Below are 19,643 nucleotides of genomic sequence, written 5' to 3'. Positions count from 1 at the left end.
CGTTCCTGTATAATGTCCCAGCATTCCCAGCAGTGTCACCTCTCCAGTCAGCAGCTCAATGATCTTGTTGGTGAGTTCTAGGATCTTCTCTCTATTGATTTCCTCATGTATCAGGAGGTGAGGTGGAGGCCCCATGATTGGGCTCAGGGTTCTTCCCCGTTCTTCAGGCACAGGGTCCTGGCAGTGCTCACTAGAGGTCTTCTTCACTACTGTGTAGTCCTGGTTATGGAAAGACACAGTAATAAATATCACTCCATACATCTCCAGAGTCCCTCACCTCTCCAGTCATGTCCATCTGTTAGTAACATAGATAAGATGATGTAATGTGACATCATCAGAATATCTCACCTCTCCAGTAAGCAGGAAGAGGATCTCTAGGGTGAGATTTATTATACTATCTGCCATCTTGTCCCTATCCATTCTTGACAGGTCAATCAGGAGAAGGATTTTATATAGAAGATATCCACCGAGCAGATCCTATATTGTGGAAACCTACAATGGAAAGAAGATGAGACAATGTAAAATCCTACAAAATCCCATGTAAAATACAATTACTGGAGATAATAAGAGGGGAAACATATACTGTGTGCACTGCCAGCAGGTCTCCAATGAGTAGGGAGAGCAGACTCAGATATATGTATACAGTTGCAAGAAAAATTATGTGAACCCTTTGGAATTATATGGATTTCTGCACAAATTGGTCATAAAATGTGATCTGATCTTCATCTAAGTCACAACAATAGACAATCACAGTCTGCTTAAACTAATAAAACACAAAGAATTAAATGTTACCATGTTTTTTTGAACTCACCATGTAAACATTCACAGTGCAGGTGGAAAAAGTATGTGAACCCCTAGACTAATGACATCTCCAAGAGCTAATTGGAGTGAGGTCTTAGCCAACTGGAGTCCAATCAATGAGATGAGTTCAGAGGTGTTACTGCTGCCTTACCCTTTAAAAAACACACAAGTTCTGGGTTTGCTTTTCACAAGAAGCATTGCCTGATGTGAATGATGCCTTGCACAAAAGAGCTCTCAGAAGACCTATGATTAAGAATTGTTGACTTGCATAAAGCTGGAAAGGGTTATAAAAGTATCTCCAAAAGCCTTGCTGTCCATCAGTCCACGGTAATACAAATGGTCTATAAATGGAGAAAGTTCAGCACTGCTGCTACTCTCCCTAGGAGTGGCCGTCCTGTAAAGATGACTGCAAGAGCACAGCGCAGACTGCTCAATGAGGTGAAGAAGAATCCTAGAGTGTCAGCTAAAGACTTACAAAAGTCTCTGGCATATGCTAACATCCCTGTTAGCGAATCTACGATACGTAAAACACTAAACAAGAATGGATTTCATGGGAGGATACCACAGAGGAAGCCACTGCTGTCCAAAAAAAACATTGCTGCACGTTTACAGTTTGCACAAGAGCACCTGGATGTTCCACAGCAGTACTGGCAAAATATTCTGTGGACAGATGAAACCAAAGTTGAGTTGTTTGAAGAAACACACAACACTATGTGTGAAGAAAAAGAGGCACAGCACACCAACATCAAAACCTCATCCCAACTGTGAAGTATGGTGGTGGGGGCATCATGGTTTGGGGCTGCTTTGCTGCGTCAGGGCCTGGACGGATTGCTATCATCGAAGGAAAAATGAATTCCCAAGTTTATCAAGACATTTTGCAGGAGAACTTAAGGCCATCTGTCCACCAGCTGAAGCTCAACAGAAGATGGGTGTTGCAACAGGACAACGACCCAAAGCATAGAAGTAAATCAACAACAGAATGGCTTAAACAGAAGAAAATACGCCTTCTGGAGTGGCCCAGTCAGAGTCCTGACCTCAACTCGATTGAGATGCTGTGGCATGACCTCAAGAAAGCGATTCACACCAGACATCCCAAGAATATTGCTGAACTGAAACAGTTCTGTAAAGAGGAATGGTCAAGAATTACTCCTGACCGTTGTGCACGTCTGATCTGCAACTACAGGAAACGTTTGGTTGAAGTTATTGCTGCCAAAGGAGGTTCAACCAGTTATTAAATCCAAGGGTTCACATACTTTTCCACCTGCACTGTGAATGTTTACATGGTGTGTTCAATAAAAACATGGTAACATTTAATTCTTTGTGTGTTATTAGGTTAAGCAGACTGTGATTGTCTATTGTTGTGACTTAGATGAAGATCAGATCACATTTTATGACCAATTTGTGCAGAAATCCATATAATTCCAAAGGTTTCACATACTTTTTCTTGCAACTGTATATACAGAATATATATATATATATATATATATATATATATATATATATATATATATATATATATATATATATATATATATATATATATATCTCTATCACACTATTAAAACCAATCAGAATTTCTCTGCTAGTCATACCTCACACCCTGGTTAATAATTAAAGGTAGGCAGTATATAGTGGCCTATGATCAGGATAGGTCATGAATATCAGACTGGTGGTGGTCCAACTCCAGGCACCCCTGCTGATGAGCTCTTTAACCCCTTAAGGACTTAGGACGTACCGGTACGTCCTAAGTTTAAATTGACATTGCGGCGCGGCGGGGGTTAATAGGAACAGGATGCCCGCTGAAATCATTTGCGCTGCCTTCCGGTGAAGAGCCTGTGAGATCCAGCCCCCTGATCTCACAGGCCCCAGAAGCTGTATGAGTAATACACACAGTATTACTCATACAGATGTATTGGAATGCATTGTAAAGGATTAGACCCCCAAAAGTTCAAGTCCCAAAGTGGGACAAAAAAAAAAAGTTGAAAAAATAAAGTTTCCACCCCCAAAAAAAATTACAAGTTTCAAGTAAAAAAAAAAAAAAAAACATGTCATTTTCCCCAAATAATGTGAAAAAAATTTGGCAAAAAATAGGGAGGGGGGAAAAGTATACATATTTGGTATAGCCGGGTCCGTATCGACCGGCTCTATAAACATATCACATGACCTAACCACTCAGATGAACACCGTAAAAATAAAAAATAAAAACTCTGCTAAATAAACCATTTTTTTGTCACCTTACATCACAAAAAGTACAACAGCAAGCGATCAAAAAGGCGTTTGCCCACCAAAATAGTACCAATCTAACCGTCACCTCATCCCGCAAAAAATTAGCCCCTACCTGAGACAATCGCCCAAAAAATTAAAAAACTATAGCTCAGAATATGGAGACACTAAAACATAATTTTTTTTGTTTTAAAAAAGCTGTTATTGTGTAAAACTTACATAAATAAAAAAAAAGTATACATATTTGGTATTGCTGCATTCGTATCGACTGGCTCTATAAAAATATCACATGACCTAACCCCTCAGATGAACACCGTAAAAATTAAAAAAATGTAAACTGTGCTAAATAAACCATTTTTTGTCACCTTACATCACAAAAAGTGTAATAGCAAGCGATCAAAAGGTCATATGCACCCCAAAATAGTGCCAACAAACAGTCATCTCATCCCGCAAAAAATGAGACCCTACCTAAGATAATTGCCCAAAAACTAAAAAAAACGATGGCTCTCAGAATATGGAGACACTAAAACATGATTATTATTATTTTTTGTTTCAAAAATATTATTGTGTAAAACTTACATAAATAAAAAAAAAGTATACATATTGGGTATCGCCGCATCCGTGACAACCTGGTCTATAAAAATATCACATGATCTAACCTGTCAGATGAATGTTGTATATAACAAAAAATAAAAACTGTGCCAAAACAGCTATTTCTTGTGTAATATAGAGCAACCAAAAATCATATGTACCCTAAACTAGTACCAACAATACTGCCACCCTATCCCGTAGTTTCTAAAATGGAGCCACTTTTTTGGAGTTTCTACTCTAGGGGTGCATCAGGGGGGCTTCAAATGGGACATGGTGTCAAAAAAACCAGTCCAGCAAAATCTACCTTCCAAAAACCGTATGGTATGCTTTTCCTTCTGCGCCCTGCCATGTGCCTGTACAGCGGTCTACGACCATATATGGGGCGTTTCTGTAAACTGCAGAATCAGGGCCATAAATATTGAGTTTGGTTTGGCTGTTAACCCTTGCTTTGTAACTGGAAAAAAAATTATTAAAATGGAAAATCTGGCAAAAAAGTGAAATTTTGAAATTGTATCTTTTCCATTAATTCTTGTGGAACACCTAAAGGGTTAACAAAGTTTGTAAAATCAGTTTTGAATACCTTGAGGGGTGTAGTTTATAGAATGGGGTCATTTTTGGGTGGTTTCTATTATGTAAGCCTCGCAAAGTGACTTCAGACCTGAACTGGTCCCTAAAAATTAGTTTTTTGAAAATTTCAGAAAAATTTCAAAATGTGCTTCTAAATTTCTAAGCCTTGTAACATCCCCAAAAAATAAAATATAATTCCCCAAATGATCCAAACCTGAAGTAGACATATGGGGAATGTAAAGTAATAACTATTTTTGGAGGTATTACTATGTATTATAGAAGTAGAGAAATTGAAACTTGGAAATTTGCAATTTTTAAATTTTTGGGGTAAAGACGTGTCTGCTATTGGACTCAGTTCGCACTAACTGCAGGTCTGACCGTGACTTCAGCTATTGGAGTGTTACCTGTTGTCTGTCTGTAGCCTATTCTGTAGGTAGTGGTTCAGTTTCTCTCTTTGGTATTTTTTTTATAAATAAAAATGAATTTTGTTTACTTCATTTTACCAGTGTCATGAAGTACAATATGTGACGAAAAAACAATCTCAGAACGGCCTGGATAAGTCAAAGCGTTTTAAAGTTATCAGCACTTAAAGTGACACTGGTCAGATTTGCAAAAAATGGCCCGGTCCTTAAGGTGAAATAGGGCTGAGTCCTTAAGGGGTTAAAACTCTGCTTCCTCTTCATTTCACTGCCGTCATCTCAGAAGTCTTGGGGGTGCAGTGTAATTCCAAGTACTCACTCCATGCACTTAAATGGAGCGAGTACTTGTAATTACACTACGCCACTGCTGCGAGGGAGACCACAGGCATTGTAAAGAGAAAGCCTCCTGATTGACAGGGTGCCTGGAGTTGGACCTCCACCGATCATATATTAATCACCTATCCCGTGGATAGGCCATCACTGTACGCCGCCTGCACAACCCCTTTAACATTTACCATGTCATTTTCACATGGGGCAATAGGACTGAAATGGTTTTGGGTGCCATGTTACACTTGATGAGACCCAGTGGTATCGTTTTGCAAACTACATGGCTGAATAAATTATATAGTTACATAGTACGGTTTAAATAAGACATTAGTCCATCAAGTTCCGCCAAAGGATAGGGAGGGGGGGGGGGGCGCGGAACTATCAGTAATAGCGAATGTGTTCTGTTCTGATCTTCTGTGTTTGACCATTCTGTTTGCCTGCCGACTTCATCGACTCCTGGACCTCTCTGACCCTGAGCCTGTCTGATCCTCTGTACTGCGCTACTACCTGTTACCGGCTTCTGACCTCTGGCTTGTCACTGACCATGCTTCAGCTTCTACCTCTGATGATCATCTGCTGCCTTTACTCCAGCCTTTTCTGCAATACCACTTCTCACCACCGTGTCTGCTATTGGACTCAGTTCGCACTAACTGCAGGTCTGACCGTGACTTCAGCTATTGGAGTGTTACCTGTTGTCTGTCTGTAGCCTATTCTGTAGGTAGTGGTTCAGTTTCTCTCTTGCTGCGTTCTGTCCTGTCTCCTGAGAGAGTGTTGAATAACCCCCACGGGGTTAGTGGCTGCCGTCCCTTGGTTGACAGAGAGAATCCTCTGGTTCCCCCACTGGTCGTAACATCACCTAGGACATATGATGGAGATTATTACTACCAAGAGGCAGAACTTTACATTTATATAAGTTGATGCCCAATCGCTCAGAGTCCAAGTCAGCTTGTAGTTTATGGACATCGTCCATGGACTGCACAGTACTACATAGCTTGGGGTCATCTGCTAAAATAGAAACACTACTACTACCCCCATCCTCTATATAATCAATACTTTATATAATAGGGCACCGAGCACTGTTCCTTGGGATCACCACTTATAAGCGGGGACTATTCGAAATAGGAGTCATTGACCACAAGTCTCTGGACACGGACTATACTCTCTAGGCCTGTGGACCTGATCTTACCCATTAGATGTCTATGAGGGACAGGGTCAGATCATCACCTTATCTATCCTGCCTGGCGAACGCCATAAAAAAAAATTATGCCAGAATTGCAGTTTCCAATTTTTTTTTCAACCTAATAAAACTTCACTAAACCCCCTAACTTTCACTCCATAAGTAAGTTTTTTTTTCTTCACAGTTTCTTGATACTTTCTTGAAACATTAAAGAGAACTTGTCATGTGATTTTATTAAAGGGGTTTTCTCATCTCAGACAATGGGAGCATATCGCTAGGATATGCCCCCACTGTCTTATAGGTGCGGCTTCCACCGCTGGGACCCGCACCTTTATCGAGAATGGAGCCCCGAAAGTGAAGGAGAGCGCACTGCGCATGCGCAGCCACCTTCCATTCATTTTTATGGGGCCGCAGAAAATAGCCGAGCCGTCTGCCCCATAGAAATGAATGGGAGCATGGGCACCGCATGCACGGCACGCTCCCATTTACTTCTATGGGAGAGGCGAGGATTAGCGCTTGTTGGTGGACGGACCCCAGGAAATCTGGGGTCCTCCAGCCACAGCGCTTCCCGCTCCCTTCTCGATATAGGTGCGGGTCCCAGCGGTGGGACCTGCACCTATCAGACAATGGGGGAATATCCTAGCGATATGCCCCCATTGTCTAAGATGGGAATACCCCGCCGATATGCCCCGCCGGATTTCTCCCACTCTGTGTGCTAATACATTAGCATCGAAGCAAAGGGAAGGGGACTGAGCTGTTCTCCCTGAGCGCCTCCTTCTCCCTGGCTGTAGCTCTGTCCATTCGCATCAGAGAGCGCCACAGCTAGGGAGAAAAAACCTCCCAGGCTGTGACGTTCTGCCTGCGATTGGACAGCGCTACAGTCAGGGAGAAGGAGGCGCACAGGGAGAACAACTATCTTGTATCTGATATTACTGTAGGGGAAAGCTTGGGATCTAGTGATCACCAGTCAGTGTGGTCACACCACATAAAAACAAAAGTTTTAGATTTTCGAAAAACTGACTTTTCTAAAATTAGATTAGAGGTACACGAGTCCCTATCAGACTGGAACAGTTTCATTGGAGTCCAGGAGAAATGGGACTACTTAAAATTGGCACTATTGAAGGCAACAGATAATTGCATTAGGCTTGTCAGTAAAAGCAAAAAAAAGGAAGAGACCACTGTGGTACTCAGCAGAAGTGGGAAAAATCATTAAAAAACAAAAAGATAACATTTAGGAATTATAAAAAAAAAAAAAAAAAAACGAGGATGACAGACAAATTTATAAGATTAGGCAGAGAGAGGCCAAACAAGTTATAAGAGCTTCTAAAGCAAAGGCAGAAGAGAAATTAGCTCAGTCAGGGAAAAAAGGCGATAAGGCATTCTTCAGATACATAAATGAAAAAAGGACACTAAAACAAGGAATTACCAAATTAAAAACTAAAGAAGGAAGGTATATGGAAGAAGATAAAGAACTAGCTGACTGCCTCAATGAATACTTCTGTTCAGTGTTTACAAAGGAAAATGAAGGAAAAGGACCTCAGTTAGGAAGGAAGACTAATGAATATTTTGATGCATGTGTCTTTACAGAGGAAGAGGTTCTAAGTCAGCTGTCTAAAATTAATACAAATAAGGGGCCTGATGGGATACACCCAAAACTATTAAAATAGCTTAGCGGTGAACTAGCAAAACCATTAACAGATTTATTTAACCAATCACTGGCAACAGGAGTCGTCCCAGAAGATTGGAAATTAGCGAATGTGCCCATTCACAAGAAAGGTAGTAAGGAGGATTCGGGCAACTATAGGCCAGTAAGCCTGACATCAATAGTGGGGAAATTACTGGAAACCATACTTAGGCCTCATGCACACGACAGTTTTTTTTCACGGCCCGCAAAAACGGGGTCCGTGGGTCCGTGATCCGTGACCGTTTTTTCGTCCGTGGGTCTTCCTTGATTTTTGGAGGATCCACGGACATGAAAAAAAAGTCGTTTTGGCGTCCGCCTGGCCGTGCGGAGCCAAACGGATCCGTCCTGAATTACAATGCAAGTCAATAGGGACGGATCCGTTTGAAGTTGACACAATATGGTGCCATTTCAAACGGATCCGTCCCCATTGACTTTCAATGTAAAGTCTGGAGTTCTTTTATACCATCGGATTGGAGTTTTCTCCAATCCGATGGTATATTTTAACTTGAAGCGTCCCCATCACCATGGGAACGCCTCTATGTTAGAATATACTGTCGGATATGAGCTACATCGTGAAAATCAGATCCGACAGTATATTCTAACACAGAGGCGTTCCCATGGTGATGGGGACGCTTCAGGTTAGAATATACTGAAAAACTGTGTACATGACTGCCCCCTGCTGCCTGGCAGGTGCTGCCAGGCAGCAGGGGGCAGACCCCCCCCCCCCCTGTTTTTAACTCATTGGTGGCCAGTGCGGCCGCCCCCCCCCCTCCCTCCCCTGTGCGGCCGCCCCCCCCCCCTCCCTCCCCTGTAGTAAACTCGTTGGTGTCCAGTGGGCCCCCCCTCCCTCCCCTGTAGTTAACTCGTTGGTGGCCAGTGGGCCCCCCCTCCGTCCGCTATAGATAACTCATTGGTGTCCAGTGGGCCCCCCCTCCGTCCGCTATAGATAACTCATTGGTGTCCAGTGGGCCCCCCCTCCCTCCGCTGTAGATAACTCGTTGGTGGCCAGTGGGCCCTCTCCCCTCCCTCCCCCTCCTAATTAAAATCGCCCCCTATCATTGGTGGCAGTGGTGAGTACCGATCGGAGTCCCAGTGTAATCGCTGGGGCTCCGATCGGTAACCATGGCAACCGGGACGCTACTGCAGTCCCGGTTGCCATGGTAGCTTAGCAATTTGTAGAAGCTTCATACTTACCTGAAGAGCTGCGATGTCTGTGACCGGCCGGGAGCTCCTCCTACTGGTAAGTGAAAGGTCTGTGCGGCGCATTGCTTATAGCACAGACCTGTCACTTACCAGTAGGAGGAGCTCCCGGCCGGTCACAGACATCGCTGCTCTTCAGGTAAGTATAAAGCTTCTACAAACTGCTAAGCTACCATGGCAACCGGGACTGCAGTAGCGTCCCGGTTGCCATGGTTACCGATCGGAGCCCCAGCGATTACACTGGGACTCCGATCGGTACTCACCACTGCCACCAATGATAGGGGGGCGATTTTAATTAGGAGGGGGTGGGAGGGGAGAGGGCCCACTGGCCACCAATGAGTTATCTATAGCGGACGGAGGGGGGGCCCACTGGACACCAATGAGTTATCTATAGCGGACGGAGGGGGGGCCCACTGGACACCAATGAGTTATCTATAGCGGACGGAGGGGGGGCCCACTGGACACCAATTAGTTAACTACAGGGGAGGGAGGGGGGGGGGCGGCCGCACTGGCCACAAATGAGTTAAAAACAGGGGGGGGGGGGGTCTGCCCCCTGCTGCCTGGCAGCACCTGCCAGGCAGCAGGGGGCAGTCATGTACACAGTTTTTCAGTATATTCTAACCTGAAGCGTCCCCATCACCATGGGAACGCCTCTGTGTTAGAATATACTGTCGGATCTGAGTTTTCGCGAAGTGAAAACTCACCTCTGAAAAAGCTTTTATGCAGACGGATCTTCGGATCCGTCTGTATGAAAGCAACCTACGGCCACGGATCACGGACACGGATGCCAATCTTGTGTGCATCCGTGTTCTTTCACGGACCCATTGACTTGAATGGGTCCGTGAACCGTTGTCCGTCAAAAAAATAGGACAGGTCATATTTTTTTGACGGACAGGATACACGGATCACGGCCTCGGCTGCAAAACGGTGCATTTTCCGATTTTTCCACGGACCCATTGAAAGTCAATGGGTCCGCGAAAAAAAACGGAAAACGGCACAACGGCCACGGATGCACACAACGGTCGTGTGCATGAGGCCTTAAGGAGAGGATTGTGGAACATCTAAAATTCCATGGATTGAAAGATGAAAACCAGCATGGGTTTACTTCAGGGAGATCATGTCAAACTAATCTTATTGATTTTTTTGATTGGGTGACTAAGGGTACTTTCACACTTGCGTTGTTTGATTCCGGCAGGCAGTTCAGGCAAACTGTATGCAAACGCATGTAAATTTTTTCTGACTGATCAGGCATTTTTCAGACTGATCAGGATCCTGATTAGTCTGAAAAATGCCTGATCAGTCGGAAAAATGCATTGCAATACCGGATCTGTTTTTCCGGGGTCATCAGGCAAAACGGACCAGGTATTTATTTTTTCTCATTTTTAAAGGGAAGGACGGATCCGGCATTCCGGTATTTTGAATGCCGGAATACATTTCTATGGAAAAAATGCTGGATCCGGCATTCAGGCAAGTCTTCAGTTTTTTTCGCCGGAGATAAAACTGTAGCATGCTACGGTTTTCTCTTTTGCCTGACCAGTCAAAATGACCGAACTGAAGACATCCTGATGCATCCTGAACGGATTACTCTCCATTCAGAATGCATGGGGATAAAACTGATCTGTTATTTTCCGGTATAGAGCCCCTGTGACGGAACTCAGTGCCGGAAAAGAAAAACGCTAATGTAAAAGTAGCCTAAAAGAATAGATGGAGGAGGTGCAGTAGACATCGCTTATCTAGACTTTAGTAAGGCTTTTGATATTGTCCCACATAGGAGGCTTATCAATAAAGTGCAGTCTTTGTGCGTAGACTCCCATATTGTTGAATGGATTAGGCAGTGGCTGAGGGACAGGCAACAGAGGGTTGTAGTCAATGGAGTATATTCAGACTAGGGATCGACCGATTATCGGATTTACCGATATTATCGGCCGATATTCAGGATTTTGAACGTTATCGGTATCGGCATTTATTTTGCCGATATTCCGATAACGTCCTGGGAACACAGATCGCGCTGCTGACAGCGCTCTCCGTGTTCCCTCAGCAGCAGCACAGGAGAGAAGAAGCAGTGTCTCCTCCCCCTGTGCTGCTGCTGCCGCTCCAGCCAATGGGAGGACAGGGGACAAGAGGAGGGGAGGAGCTATGGCCACTGCGCCACCAATGAAGCTTAATCTCACATTAATTCATATACAGGAGGCGGGAGCTGCAGGATCACATAGCCGGCTCCGGCCTCTATGAGCTGTAGCTGCGATCTGCGGTAGTTAACTCCTCAGGTGCCGCGGATCGCAGCTACAGCTCATAGAGGTCGGGAGCCGGCTATGTGATCCTGCAGCCAGCTCCCGCCTACTGTATACGAATAAATGTGAGATTAAGCTTCATTGGTGGCGCAGTGCGCCCCCCCAAGCCCCCCAGTATCAGACATTGGTGGCGCAGTGCGCCCCCCTCCCCCCCCAATATTAGGCATTGGTGGCGCAGTGCGCCTCCCCCCAAGCCCCCCCAGTATTAAGCATTGGTGGCGCAGTGCGCCCCCCCCTCCCCCCCAGTATTAAGCAGTGGTGCGCCCCCCTCCCCCCCACCCCAGTCGCAGTGCGCCCCCCACAGGATTCCCTCTCCCCTGCTCCTCCGATCGGAGCCCCAGCAGTGTAATGCTGGGGCTCCGATCGGTGACCATGGCAGCCAGGACGCTATTGAAGCCCTGGCTGTCATGATAAGCTCCATGCTGCTGTGTGCACAAAGCACACAGCAGCAGGGACAGTGTGAGCTCCTATTCACCCTGATAGATCTCTATCAGGGTGAATAGGACAAGGGTTCTAGTCCCTAAGGGGGCTAAAAGTTAGTTTAAAAAAAAAAAAAAGTAATAAAAAATCAAAATATTCAATATAAATGAAAAAGAAAGATTTACAAAAAAAATAAAAATACACATTAACAATAAACATAATTTTCAGCAGATTTGTGGGAATTTTTTATTTTTTTTTCAAAAATGAAAATTCCCAGAATATCGGTATAAATTATCGGCTATCGGCCTGAAAGTTCACAAATTATCGGTATCGGTATCGGCCCTAAAAAATCAATATCGGTCGATCCCTAATTCAGACCAAGGTCTTGTTACCAGTGGGGCACCTCAGGGATCTGTTCTGGGACCCATATTGTTTAATATCTTTATCAGCGAAATTGCAGAAGGCCTCGATGGTAAGGTGTGTCTTTTTGCTGATGACACAAAGATTTGTAACAGGGTTGATGTTCCTGAGGGATACACCAAATGGAAAAGGATTTAGGAAAACTAGAGGAATGGTCAAAAATCTGGCAACTAAAATTTAATGTTGATAAGTGCAAGATAATGCACCTGGGGCGTAAAAACCCAAGAGCAGAATATAAAATCAGTGCTACAGTCCTAACCTCAGTATCTGAGGAAAGGGATTTAGTGGTCATTATTTCAGAAGACTTAAAGGTAGGCAGACCATGTCATAGAGCAGCAGGAAATGCTAGCAGAATGCTTGGATCTATAGGGAGAGGAATTACCAGTAGAAAGAGGGAGGTGCTCATGCCGCTCTACAGAGCACTAGTGAGACCTCATTTGGAGTACTGTGCGCAGTACTGGAGACCATATCTCCAGAAGGATATTGATACTTTGGAGAGAGTTCAGAGAAGAGCTACTAAACTGGTCCATGGATTGCAGGATAAAACTTACCAGGGAAGGTTAAAGGACCTTAACATGTATAGCTTGGAAGAAAGACGGGACAGAGGGGATATGATAGAAACTTTTACATACATAAAGGGAATCAACTCGGTAAAGGAGGGGAGAATATTTAAAAGAAGAAAAACTGCTACAAGAGGACATCGTTTTAAATTAGAGGGGCAAAGGTTTAATAGTAATATCAGGAAGTATTACTGAGAGAGTAGTGGATGCATGGAATAGCCTTCCTGCAGAAGTGGTAGCTGCAAATACAGTGAAGGAGTTTAAGCATGCATGGGATAGGCATAAGGCTATCCTTCATATAAGATAGGGCCAGGGGCTATTCATAGTATTCAGTATATTGGGCAGGCTAGATGGGCCAAATGGTTCTTATCTGCCGACACATTCTATGTTTCTAACTCAGTCTCCTCCTCATTGCTCCGATGCTCAGTATTAGCCCACTGAGTGGGAGAAATCCGGTGGGGCACAGCGGAATATAGCATCAGTGGGGGGTACCCCGCAGGTACAGGTATATAAGGCTACTTTCACACCTGCATTCTGGTCTTTGTATTTGCAGACGGATCCGCACCGATAATGCAAACGTTTGTATCTGTTCAGAATGGATCGGTTTGCATTATTCTTTTTAAAAAAAATCAAAGTCAAAACGGATCCGTCCTGACCCATTTTCAATTGCACCATATTGTGTCATTAAAAACTGATCCAGCCCCATTAAGTCAGGACGGATCCATTTGGCTCAGCATCGCCAGGCGGACACCAAACCGCTGCAAGCAGCGTTTTGGTGTCCGCCTCCAGAGCGGAATGGAGGCAAACTGATGCATTCTAAACAGATCCTTATCCATTCAGAATGCAGAATGATCCGTTTCGGGCCCCTTGTGAGAGCCCTGAAAAGGATCTCACAAGCTGACCCAGAAACGCCAGTGTGAAAGTAGCCTGAGGTCCTCTTTAAATGCTGACACTAAAAGAAATAAAACTCATTCTCGGCTCCGACAACCTAGGAATGAAAGACTTAAACGGCTTACGGAAGACGGGGAGAAAAAACTGCAACGCACATGCCCAAATTTGTTTGGTCCTGAAAGGGTTAACTCCAGCTTCTGCTCGGGAAGTTAAGGAAAGACACTCCCCACCTCTCTAGCTGGAAACTACGGGTCACCGTCCAGGACAAACTTCCTCCAGTCCTCAGAAGGCGGATTCTGCCTCACTGACCGAGGAGTCTCCAGGGACATGTTATACAATCCTTACCTGACAGACGATGGCGGTGACTGGACACATACCTCCTCCTGCACCGCTGGACACTACATGTATGGGGGAGACTAGTGGGCTAAAGGACCTTTCATGATGTCATGACCATGTGATCATGTGTGGGAGGAGTCAGGCTCCAAGCTGTGCTGCTTGAGGCGGTAAAGGACCTGTGATGATGTCATGACCATGTGACCATATGTGGGAGGAGTCAGGCTCCAGCATGTTGTGAAGAGATAAAGAACCTTTGATGACTGTGACCATGGCTGGGAGGGATCAGAGATCACATGACCAGGTGCTGCTGTTACAGGCTTTTCTCCTTGCTGTATGCAGGATGTAAATAAAGTGTATATGTAGAGGAGCTGTCTCTGTGTGATGTGTATGTAGCAGAGCTGTCTCTGTGTGATGTGTATGTAGCGGAGCTGTCTCTGTGTGACGTGTATTTCGCGGAGCTGTCTCTGTGTGATGTGTATGTAGCGGAGCTGTCTCTGTGTGATGTGTATGTAGCGGAGCTGTCTCTGTGTGATGTGCATGTAGCGGAGCTGTTTCTGTGTGACGTGTATGTAGCAGAGCTGTCTCTGTGTGACGTGTATGTAGCGGAGCTGTCTCTGTGTGATATGTATGTAGCGGAGCTGTCTCTGTGTGATGTGTATGTAGCAGAGCTGTCTCTGTGTGATGTGTATGTAGCAGAGCTGTCTCTGTGTGATGTGTATGTAGCGGAGCTGTCTCTGTGTGACGTGTATGTAGCAGAGCTGTCTCTGTGTGATGTGTATGTAGTGGAGCTGTCTCTGTGTGACGTGTATGTAGCGGAGCTGCCTCTGTGTGATGTGTATGTAGCGGAGCTGTCTGTGTGATGTGTATGTAGCGGAGCTGTCTCTGTGTGATGTGTATGTAGCAGAGCTGTCTCTGTGTGATGTGTATGTAGCAGAGCTGTCTCTGTGTGATGTGTATGTAGCAGAGCTGTCTCTGTGTGACGTGTATGTAGCGGAGCTGTCTCTGTGTCACGTGTATGTAGAGGAGCTGTCTCTGTGTGATGTGTATGTAGCGGAGCTGTCTCTGTGTGATGTGTATGTAGCGGAGCTGTGTCTGTGTGATGTGTATGTAGCAGAGCTGTCTCTGTGTGATGTGTATGTAGCAGAGCTGTCTCTGTGTGATGTGTATGTAGCAGAGCTGTCTCTGTGTGACGTGTATGTAGCGGAGCTGTCTCTGTGTGACGTGTATGTAGCAGAGCTGTCTCTGTGTGATGTGTATGTAGCGAATCTGTCTCTGTGTGATGTGTATGTAGCGGAGCTGTCTCTGTGTGATGTGTATGTAGCAGAGCTGTCTCTGTGTGATGTGTATGTAGCAGAGCTGTCTCTGTGTGACGTGTATGTAGCGGAGATGTCTCTGTTGTGATGTGTATGTAGAGGTGCTGTCTCTGTGTGATGTGTATGTAGCAGAGCTGTCTCTGTGTGATGTGTATGTAGCGGAGCTGTCTCTGTGTGATGTGTATGTAGCGGAGCTGTCTCTGTGTGATGTGTATGTAGCGGAGCTGTCTCTGTGTGATGTGTATGTAGTGGAGCTGTCTCTGTGTGACGTGTATGTAGCGGAGCTGTCTCTGTGTGACGTGTATGTAGCGGAGCTGTCACTGTGTGACGTGTATGTAGCGGAGCTGTCTCTGTGTGATGTGTATGTAGCGGGGCTGTCTCTGTGTGTGATGTGTATGTAGCGGAGCTGTCTCTGTGTGACGTGTATGTAGCGGAGCTGTCTCTGTGTCACGTGTATGTAGCGGAGCTGTCTCTGTGTGACGTGTATGTAGCGGAGCAGTCTCTGTGTGACGTGTATGTAGCGGAGCATTCTCTGTGTGACGTGTATGTAGCGGAGCTGTCTCTGTGTGATGTGTATGTAGCGGAGCTGTCTCTGTGATGTGTATGTAGCGGAGCTGTCTCTGTGTGATGTGTACGTAGCGGAGCTGTCTCTGTGTGATGTGTATGTAGCAGAGCTGTCTCTGTGTGATGTGTATGTAGCAGAGCTGTCTCTGTGTGATGTGTATGTAGCGGAGCTGTCTCTGTGTTATGTGTATGTAGCGGAGCTGTCTCTGTGTTATGTGTATGTAGCAGAGCTGTCTCTGTGTGATGTGTATGTAGAGGTGCTGTCTCTGTGTGATGTGTATGTAGCGGAGCTGTCTCTGTGTGATGTGTATGTAGCGGAGCTGTGTCTGTGTGATGTGTATGTAGAGGTGCTGTCTCTGTGTGATGTGTATGTAGCGGAGCTGTCTCTGTGTGACGTGTATGTAGAGGAGCTGTCTGTGTGATGTGTATGTAGCGGAGCTGTCACTGTGTGATGTGTATGTAGCGGAGCTGTCTCTGTGATGTGTATGTAGCGGAGCTGTCTCTGTGTGATGTGTATGTAGCGGAGCTGTCTCTGTGTTATGTGTATGTAGCGGAGCTGTCTCTGTGTGATGTGTATGTAGCAGAGCTGTGTCTGTGTGATGTGTATGTAGCGGAGCTGTCTCTGTGTGAGGTGTATGTAGCAGAGCTGTCTCTGTGTGAGGTGTATGTAGTAGAGCTGTCTCTGTGTGATGTGTATGTAGCAGAGCTGTCTCTGTGTGACGTGTATGTAGAGGAGCTGTCTCTGTGTGACGTGTATGTAGCGGAGCTGTCTCTGTGTGACGTGTATGTAGCGGAGCTGTCTCTGTGTGACGTGTATGTAGCGGTGCTGTCTCTGTGTGACGTGTATGTAGCGGAGCTGTCTCTGTGTGACGTGTATGTAGCGGAGCTGTCTCTGTGTGACGTGTATGTAGCGGAGCTGTCTCTGTGTGATGTGTATGTAGCGGAGCTGTCACTGTGTGATGTGTATGTAGCGAAGCTGTCTCTGTGATGTGTATGTAGCGGAGCTGTCTCTGTGTGATGTGTATGTAGGCGGAGCTGTCTCTGTGATGTGTATGTAGCGGAGCTGTCTCTGTGTGATGTGTATGTAGAGGAGCTGTCTCTGTGTGACGTGTATGTAGCGGAGCTGTCTCTGTGTGATGTGTATGTATCAGAGCTGTCTCTGTGTGACGTGTATGTAGCGGAGCTGTCTCTGTGTGACGTGTATGTAGCGGAGCTGTCTCTGTGTGACGTGTATGTAGCAGAGCTGTCTCTGTGTGACGTGTATGTAGCGGAGCTGTCTCTGTGTGATGTGTATGTAGCGGAGCTGTCTCTGTGTGATGTGTATGTAGCGGAGCTGTGTCTGTGTGATGTGTATGTAGCGGAGCTGTCCTCTGTGTGAGGTGTATGTAGCGGAGCTGTGTCTGTGTGATGTGTATGTAGCGGAGCTGTCTCTGTGTGAGGTGTATGTAGCGGAGCTGTCTCTGTGTGAGGTGTATGTAGCAGAGCTGTCTCTGTGTGAGGTGTATGTAGCGGAGCTGTCTCTGTGTGAGGTGTATGTAGCAGAGCTGTCTCTGTGTGATGTGTATGTAGCGGAGCTGTCTCTGTGATGTGTATGTAGCGGAGCTGTCTCTGTGTGATGTATGTAGCGGAGCTGTCTCTGTGTGGTGTATGTAGCAGAGCTGTCTCTGTGTGACGTGTATGTAGCGGAGCTGTCTCTGTGTGACGTGTATGTAGCGGAGCTGTCTCTGTGTGACGTGTATGTAGCGGAGCTGTCTCTGTGTGACGTGTATGTAGCGGAGCTGTCTCTGTGTGACGTGTATGTAGCGGAGCTGTCTCTGTGTGATGTGTATGTAGCGGAGCTGTCTCTGTGTGATGTGTATGTAGCGGAGCTGTCTCTGTGTGATGTGTATGTAGCAAGCTGTGTCTGTGTGATGTGTATGTAGAGGAGCTGTCTCTGTGTGACGTGTATGTAGCGGAGCTGTCTCTGTGTGATGTGTATGTAGCGGAGCTGTCTCTGTGTGATGTGTATGTAGCGGAGCTGTCTCTGTGTGATGTATGTAGCGGAGCTGTCTCTGTGTGATGTGTATGTAGCGGAGCTGTCTCTGTGTGAGTGTATGTAGCGGAGCTGTCTCTGTGTGACGTGTATGTAGCGGAGCTGTCTCTGTGTGAGTGTATGTAGCGGAGCTGTCTCTGTGTGACGTGTATGTAGCGGAGCTGTCTCTGTGTGATGTGTATGTAGCGGAGCTGTCTCTGTGTGACTGTGTATGTAGCGGAGCTGTCTCTGTGTGACTGTGTATGTAGCGGAGCTGTCTCTGTGTGACGTGTATGTAGCGGAGCTGTCTCTGTGTGATGTGTATGTAGCGGAGCTGTCTCTGTGGACGTGTATGTAGCGGAGCTGTCTCTGTGTGACGTGTATGTAGCGGAGCTGTCTCTGTGTGACGTGTATGTAGCGGAGCTGTCTCTGTGTGACGTGTATGTAGCGGAGCTGTCTCTGTGTGATGTGTATGTAGCGGAGCTGTCTCTGTGTGACGTGTATGTAGCGGAGCTGTCTCTGTGTGATGTGTATGTAGCGGAGCATGTCTCTGTGTGATGTGTATGTAGCGGAGCTGTCTCTGTGTGATGTGTATGTAGCGGAGCTGTCTCTGTGTGACGTGTATGTAGCGGAGCTGTCTCTGTGTGAGGTGTATGTAGCGGAGCTGTCTCTGTGTGATGTGTATGTAGCGGAGCTGTCTTCTGTGTGACGTGTATGTAGCGGAGCTGTCTCTGTGTGAAGTGTATGTAGCGGAGCTGTCTCTGTGTGACGTGTATGTAGCGGAGCTGTCTCTGTGTGAGTGTGTATGTAGCGGAGCTGTCTCTGTGTGACGTGTATGTAGCGGAGCTGTCTCTGTGTGACGTGTATGTAGCGGAGCTGTCTCTGTGTGATGTATGTAGCGGAGCTGTCTCTGTGTGACGTGTATGTAGCGGAGCTGTCTCTGTGTGATGTGTATGTAGCGGAGCTGTCTCTGTGTGATGTGTATGTAGCGGAGCTGTCTCTGTGTGACGTGTATGTAGCGGAGCTGTCTCTGTGTGAGTGTATGTAGCGGAGCTGTCTCTGTGTGAGTGTATGTAGCGGAGCTGTCTCTGTGTGATGTGTATGTAGCGGAGCTGTCTCTGTGTGACGTGTATGTAGCGGAGCTGTCTCTGTGTGATGTGTATGTAGCGGAGCTGTCTCTGTGTGAGTGTATGTAGCGGAGCTGTCTCTGTGTGATGTGTATGTAGCAGAGCTGTCTCTGTGTGATGTGTATGTAGCGGAGCTGTCTCTGTGTGATGTATGTAGCGGAGCTGTCTCTGTGTGACGTGTATGTAGCGAGCTGTCTCTGTGTGATGTATGTAGCGGAGCTGTCTCTGTGTGATGTGTATGTAGCGGAGCTGTCTCTGTGTGATGTGTATGTAGCGGAGCTGTCTCTGTGTGATGTGTATGTAGCGGAGCTGTCTCTGTGTGAGTGTATGTAGCGGAGCTGTCTCTGTGTGACGTGTATGTAGCGGAGCTGTCTCTGTGTGACGTGTATGTAGCGAGCTGTCTCTGTGTGACGTGTATGTAGCGGAGCTGTCTCTGTGTGATGTGTATGTAGCGGAGCTGTCTCTGTGTGATGTGTAGCGGAGCTGTCTCTGTGTGATGTATGTAGCGGAGCTGTCTCTGTGTGACGTGTATGTAGCGGAGCTGTCTCTGTGTGACGTGTATGTAGCGGAGCTGTCTCTGTGTGATGTGTATGTAGCGGAGCTGTCTCTGTGTGACGTGTATGTAGCGGAGCTGTCTCTGTGTGAGTGTATGTAGCGGAGCTGTCTCTGTGTGATGTATGTAGCGGAGCTGTCTCTGTGTGATGTGTATGTAGCGGAGCTG

At 46.2% G+C, this 19,643-nt stretch overlaps 1 long non-coding RNA gene across 2 annotated transcripts; it reads right to left on the bottom strand.

Moving 5' to 3' along the window:
- Positions 1 to 45: 45 nt before the first annotated feature.
- LOC122941701 lies at positions 46 to 14,009 on the bottom strand. 2 transcript variants are annotated; one of them, XR_006390492.1, is made up of 4 exons: positions 13,917 to 14,009; positions 5,618 to 5,784; positions 349 to 492; positions 46 to 219 (listed from the first exon to the last, which is right to left on the bottom strand). It is a non-coding gene; the product is annotated as an uncharacterized LOC122941701 (long non-coding RNA). The 2 variants fall into 2 exon arrangements; XR_006390493.1 differs by lacking the exon at positions 13,917 to 14,009 and adding an exon at positions 13,697 to 13,739.
- Positions 14,010 to 19,643: the final 5,634 nt, after the last annotated feature.

This window comes from Bufo gargarizans, chromosome 6 (genome assembly GCF_014858855.1).
Source record: "Bufo gargarizans isolate SCDJY-AF-19 chromosome 6, ASM1485885v1, whole genome shotgun sequence".
Taxonomy (NCBI): Eukaryota; Metazoa; Chordata; class Amphibia; order Anura; family Bufonidae; genus Bufo; species Bufo gargarizans.
Note: the sequence above shows the minus strand (reverse complement) of the source record. Positions and strands in the feature narration are given on the sequence as shown.